Source organism: Ascaphus truei, unplaced genomic scaffold (assembly GCF_040206685.1).
Source record: "Ascaphus truei isolate aAscTru1 unplaced genomic scaffold, aAscTru1.hap1 HAP1_SCAFFOLD_987, whole genome shotgun sequence".
Lineage (NCBI taxonomy): Eukaryota > Metazoa > Chordata > Amphibia > Anura > Ascaphidae > Ascaphus > Ascaphus truei.
In genome coordinates, this window is record NW_027457327.1 from 40,222 (window position 1) to 47,221 (window position 7,000).

A 7,000-nucleotide genomic window follows, 5' to 3' on the forward strand; every position below is an offset into this window, starting at 1 on the left:
GGTCAAAGCACTGTCCTACTGCGCATAGGATCATGGGAGTTGTAGTTTTTATAGACTTGAATACAGATCAGGCGTCACATACACAGTATATATCCAACAGTAACATTTCCCAGTACCTCTGATAGGGAAAGCTAGTTTTCTTCTGCATGTAGATGTTTATACACCACTTGGTCTTTAAGATATTTCTGTTAAGCTACTTAAGTTCCTCCCTTTTCAGACAATGTTATATGAAGGAGGTGACCTGGATATTATTTATTTTGTATTTATGTAACAGGTGCCCCTCCCCCCCCCCCCTCTGGGAGATGTCACTGTTACCTGTACTCTCGTTGTGCTGTATCTGTGAGGCTTACAGGATTGCTGAGTATCCGCAGATAGTAGTGGGGAAGACAGGACAGGCTTTTGGATATAGAGCCCTCATCTCGTTCTGGGTGCAGCGCCTCCATTCCCAGCAGGCCCCATCAGAGCGGGGTGCAGTCCCTGCCGGGGTTGCCACCTTCGACTGACGGCCAACCTGTGTTGCACTGTGATGCCATGACAACGGGATGCTATGTAACGTCACGCGGCGTCAAGTTGCCATGAGAACGTGGCACCACATGACATTGTGACATCATGTAGCGTCTCATTGTCATGGCAACGGGCATCACGTGATGCTGTGATGCTGTTACATCACGTGATGTTCCAGTTGGCATGGCAACGCAGCGTCATCTGATGCCGCGCAGCCATATTGACAGTAGTTGCGGGGGGAGATGGCGGGAGACATTGCCCTTGCGGGCACTATTGCTGCGTTAATGGTATATGGAATTGTATATTACCTTACGTCATTTCTATTATTTATAACTAACGCTGATGACAATTGTTGCAAACAGAGTCGTCGCTGATCAATATTAATTTATTACAATGGTTTATCTCAGTTTACTTTGCTTGAGATAATTTAACAAAGACTCACACCTATGGAAAGACAAGATTGGTGTTGAGGCGACACCTAGGCCCATATTATTATATATGCCGTGAATTAAGAGCCAGTGGGAAGATGGCATCTCTCATGCTGTACTGTCACACTGAATGGAGGAGAGAGAGTAGCTGGAAGAAAGAAGAGGATGTTTATACTTGAGACTAAATTTAAGGAGAATAACAATCTCACAAAATGTAAAGTTTGTGGAAAGCATCTTGAATCACTAGCAGCGGCGGCGGCGGCGGCAACACATTGCCACAACTCAACATATACATATATATATATATATTCCTATAGGGAACCATGTGTATGGTTTTGAAGCTAAAGGTGGCACGGTGTGCTCATTTGCATGTAATTCCCCAGAATCCCTTGCTGCAGTGGAAGCGCTGTATGCTGGGCGATAAAGGTGAAAGGCGGGGTTGCAGACCTGTCTAAGACATGCAAATGAGCATTCAGTAATATTTCCATTTGCTATATGCTTTGCTGTGGAGGGTTTTTGTCACTTTTTTTACCCCCCATAACTTAACTAAGTGCAGTTATTTAATTTCCCTGGGCCTTGCCTCTGTCAGTCCTGTTAGTGGCCCATCCCCTGAATATCCACAGAGGATTCCTGCTGGCTGGAGGCACTGCATCCACTAAGAACAAGGTCATCTGTCCTTCCTGTCCTGTTTCTCCCCACACCACCGCGGAGCGCTCAGCCCTCCTGTTACCTTCAGGTCTGTAACAGAGTAGCAGAAAAGAGCATACCCCCTGGGACGGGAGCTTTGTGACAGGCTATAATAATACACCAAATAACTGGGTTGAACTGAAGGAGGCTTAGATATAATAAAGTATATTTATTCCTTAAATAGGTGAACACAGCAATATAGTACAGTAACAGGCAAGAAGTAACACTTACTTGGGGGTGGGGAATGAGAAGTATCAAGTAGCAATTCTCCAGCAATCAGGTAACAATCAAGATGGTATCAGAAGACAAAGGATATAGGGTTGACCACAGTTTATATATCTTTTCAACCCTATTCTTAACCTTGAGTACAGGCTATTGGATAGCAATTACCTGTAGCCAATCTTTAACGTGGGAACACATTTTAATCCATGCCCCCCCCAGCTAGTTAGCTCATAAGCACTAGGACCCTGAGGGTCTCATTTCTGTAGCCCCACATTTACATCAGGGATGCCAGCTAGTCTAGCAAAAGGGATATCTGGCAGGATGCCCCTTGTTCACAGGTGTAAAACCTGACACTCACAAACCACTCTAGTTTGAGGCGTCTCCGCCTTCAGGAAAACAGGGAAGGTGACAAAATCCTTTGAACAGTACTTAAGTCCTAGACATTGGGTCGCCTCTCTGACCATATGCTTCCTTGTATGCAAAGGAATTTCCTCTGGGTTTTATCCCTGCCTTGGGATACAGTATTACAGGTAAAATACAAACATATTAAAATATCCGGTTCCGTTAGGTCCAGCAGGTCCAAACTACCCAGATCTCATTGCCGGAACTGGGACACCATATGGTCCAAGTTTCAGCCCGCTACGACCTTCGGAACCGGAGTTACACAAATACCCCTTAAACCGTTTCCTATTTTAATACAAAAAACTCCGCTGTAAATTAAATCACGTTTTTTTACTAAATCCCCATTGAAAACAACGGGCTCCGCCGCCATAGACGTTCAATGGCAAACCGCCGCCGTTGGCGGCTATGGGAGTCCACCGCCATAGACTTTCAATGATGCATCGCCGCCTTTGAAGTCTATGGGGTTTCTCCGCCATAGCCGGTCAATGGAAATTGGCCGCCGTTGAAGTCTATGGGAGAATTCCCGAACTTTCAAGGGGGTCCATACTCCGTCGGGTTGGTCCAAGAGGGTCAAGGATGGCTCTGCAGCCATGCCGGAGCAGTGCCTACAGGTACCCCAAACCCTGGCCCTCAGGACCCTCCGGAACCGGAGGTATGGATTCATGGTTTGTAGCTTTTCGGACTTAGTCAAATTCCTGAGCTGTTTCTGCCGCCGCCATTGGAGCCTATGGCGCGACCCGCTCTCTCGGCACGACCCTTCTCGGGGGTCCAGGATTCGGGGACCCGGTGGTGGTCGAGTGGGGGGATGTCTAGGAACTAGAGGCAAAAAGAATTTTATTTCTGTGTGCCCTAGAACTGTAGATTCCCACGCCACTTAACGTTGAACTTGACTAATCAGTGATCAAAGCTCTTTTTCAGAAAAAGTATCCGCTTTGCGGTTTTGCGGTTTGGACGGCAGCCAACTCGTTCCTGGAAAGCGCCGTCGAGGAATCTCCATTGAAGTCAATGAGCCCATTGACTTACAATGGGAAACCGCTGCTCCTCCTCTCGGACGCCACCTGCTGGTCTTCGAGGGAAACAGGTCCAAAACAGCAAGATCCGCCATTGAAATGCATTGAGCTCTAATGGCGGCCTATGGGTCTCTGCAAAATGGTGCCTGAAAAGGCGGGAAAATTACACAAAGGGCTATAATCACTAAATAACTATTAACCCTTGCCCTCCCGGATGGATCCCAGTGTGTGTGTGTTGCAGACACTGATATAACAAGATATAACAATAAAGCATGGGGACGGGAATATACATTTTCATGCTATAACAAGGGTTAAACCACATTTCTGGACCGCAGCCCAGTTAACCCCTTGTCTCCCTGGTGAGGTCAGGGGATGGCCAAATGGGGTGCAACCCCTTTAATACCGGGCCACCCCCTTTCTCCCTCTACACCTCCCCTTCTTAATGGGTGACCTGTGGCCCACTGGCCCTAACATGGAGTGGGGCACTGCTGGCACCATTAATGAATTCAGTCTCAGAGGGATAGTCCTGGCGTGAAAGTCCATCAGCATTGCTGTTTTCACTGCCCTTTTTGTGCTGAATGGTAAATTCACATTCTTGTAAAGCTAAGCTCCATCTCAGCAACTTGGCATTCTCCCCTGATGCCCTCTGCAGCCAACTCAGGGGGTTGTGGTCTGTGATGACTGTGAAAGCCCTTCCATATACATAGGGCTGGAGCTTTTTGAGTGCCCACACAATGGCCAAGCACTCCTTCTCAATGGTGGCATATGCCACCTCCCTGGGGAGTAGTTTGCGACTGAGATACACCACCGGATGCTCTCTACCGTCGTCTCCCACCTGGCTCAGTACAGCTCCAATACCAAAGTCTGAGGCATCAGTTTGAATGAGAAAATGCTTGGTATAGTCTGGGGCAGCCAGTATGGGGGCTCCAGCAAGCGCAATTTTCAGTGGCTGGAAAGCAGTTTCACAGGCAGGAGTCCAGGTAATAAGCACAGGCAGTTGCTTCTTAGTCAGATCAGTCAGGGGTTTGGCCACGGCGCTGTACTGTGGGACAAATTTCCTATAGTACCCTGCGGTGCCCAAAAATGCCATGACCTGTTTCTTGGTTTTTGGAACAGGCCACTGAACTTTGGCTTCTACCTTGGCTGGCTCTGGTTTGAGGTGCCCTCCACCCACCCTGTGCCCTAAGTACAGGACCTCTGCCATCCCTACCATACACTTAGTGGGTTTCAAGGTAAGCCCAGCCTCCCTGATCCTATCCAGCACCGCAGCTACATGTCCTAAGTGGTATTCCCAGGAACTACTAAAGACAGCAATGTCATCTAAGTAAGCCCTGGCATAGCTCTGCATCCCTTCCAGTAACCTATTCACCAGGCGTTGGAAGGTAGCCGGGGCATTCTTCATCCCAAATGGCATCACTAAAAACTCATAGAGGCCACTTTGAGTGATGAATGCTGACTTCTCCCTAGCCTCCAGGGTCAGTGGGATTTGCCAATAGTCTTTGCTCAAATCCATGGTGGTCAGATACTTTGCCCCCGCGAGTTCATCTAGTAACTCATCCATGTGAGGCATGGGGTAAGCATCTGACACCGTCCCAGCGTTGAGCAACCGGTAGTCCACACAAAACTGGGTGGTCTTGTCCTTCTTAGGGACTAGGACTACCGGACTTGCCCAAGGGCTCTGGGATGGAGTAATTACCCCTAGGATCAGCATCTCCTCTATTTCCCTCTCCATATTTGTCTTGACCTCTGCTGACACTCTATAAGCGTGTTTATGCAGAGGTCACCCCCTTTCTCCCTCTACACTCCCACCCCCCCAATCTCACTTAGGGGTGGGGGTAGATGGGATACACATATATATATATGTATATATATACACGCACACGAAGCAGCAGCCAGCAGGAGGAGGAGGACAGCTAGAGAGGACGGAGTGAGACTCAGTGAGCAGCTTTGCCCCGCAATGGAGGACAGGACCAGGTGAGTCAGTGACCTGTACCTGACAGCAGTGGAGACTTGGACTTGACTTCCGAGTTGGGGGCACACTAGGGAGCGCTCGTGCGCGCGCACATCACACTCCACCACAGCCGTCCAATCCTCTGCCGCCCAGCTCCTGCATCATTGACGTGAGCGCCACTGCTCACTGCCGTCCAGACCACCCGCCCACCCGGAGATTTCAGGGACAAACCCATAGCCTTGAGAAGAGGATGCCAAACCCGAATACCCGAATACCCCAACACCCCCAATTCATTTAAAAAATACCCCAGCACATATAAAAAATACCCCAACACCCCCAATACATATAAAAAATACCCCAACACCCCCAATACATATATATAAAAATCAGACTTACCTTTGGGATGATTTCAGGTCAGACCGGTGGCTGCAGGGTGGAGGGTGGGGGGGGCGCGGCGTGCCTGTGGCTGCTAGTGGTGGCGGTGCTGCAGGGGGGATGATACTGAGGGAGGGGGCGGGGGGGTGGTACGGGGGTGTCTGTGGGTGACAGTGCTGCGGGGGGCCTGGCAGTTGCCGCCGGCCCCGCTGCAGGCACTCCACTTTGCTACTCCTGCGCATGCCGGTGTGCTGCGAGGGTGAGGCTGATGCTGGCCCGATGCTGCGGGGGGTGGGGTGGGGGGTGGAAGGGCCCGGTGGTAGTGGAGAGGGGGGTGGCGGTGCCCCGATGCTGCTACTGGTGGAAGGCGGGGTTGGCGGCTTTGGCCCGATGCTATGGGGAGGGGGTGTGGTGGGACGGCCCGTGGCAGTGTGGGGGGGGGGCGGGGATGGCGGTGCCCCAATGCTGCTGGTGGGGGGGTGTAGGTGCAGACACCTGTCTCCCGATGTTGATCCCTCTCACGCCGGCACGCCGGAACCTAACCCAGCCTACTTCCGGCGCTGCCAGCAGGGAAACCCGGCACCGGGTGCAGTGGGACGCCAGTACCCTTTGTCCCACCCCTGTTGGCAGCCCTGGACATTATAACAATCATCTGTTCCTTAGCAGGTCTTAAAATTAGGTAAATACAACCTCAGATGAACAACAACACATGACATATTACACTGTGTCATGATTTATTTAACAAAAATAAAGCCAAAATGGAGAAGCCTTGTGTGAAAAACTAAGTAAACCTTAGGATTCAATAGCTTGTAGAACCACCTTTAGCAGCAACAACATTAAGTAATCGTTTTCTGTTTGACTTAATCAGTCTCTCACATCGTTGTGGAGGAACTTTGGCCCACTCATCTTTACAACATTGCTTCAGTTCATTGAGGTTTGTAGGCATTTATTTATGCACAGCTCTCTTAAGGTCCCGCCACAGCATTTCAATCGGTTTGAGGTCTGGACATTGACTGGGCCATTGCAACACCTTGATTCTTTTCTTTTTCAGCCATTCTGTTGTAGATAAGCTTAGGATCATTGTCCTGTTGCATGACACAATTTCGGCCAAGCTTTAGCTGTCGGACAGATGGCCTCACATTTTACTCTAGAATACTTTGGTTTACAGAGGAGTACATGGTTGACTCAATGACTGCAAGGTTCCCAGGTCCTGTGGCTGCAAAAACAAGCCCAAATCATCACCCCTCCACCACCGTGATTGACAGTTGGTATGAGGTGTTTGAGCTGATATGCTGTGTTTGTTTTTCTGTGCATTATGGCCAAACATCTCCACTTTGATCTCGTCTGTCCAAAGGACATTGTTCCAGAAGTCTTGTGGTTTGTTCAGATGCAACTTTGCAAACCTAAGCCATGCTGCCATG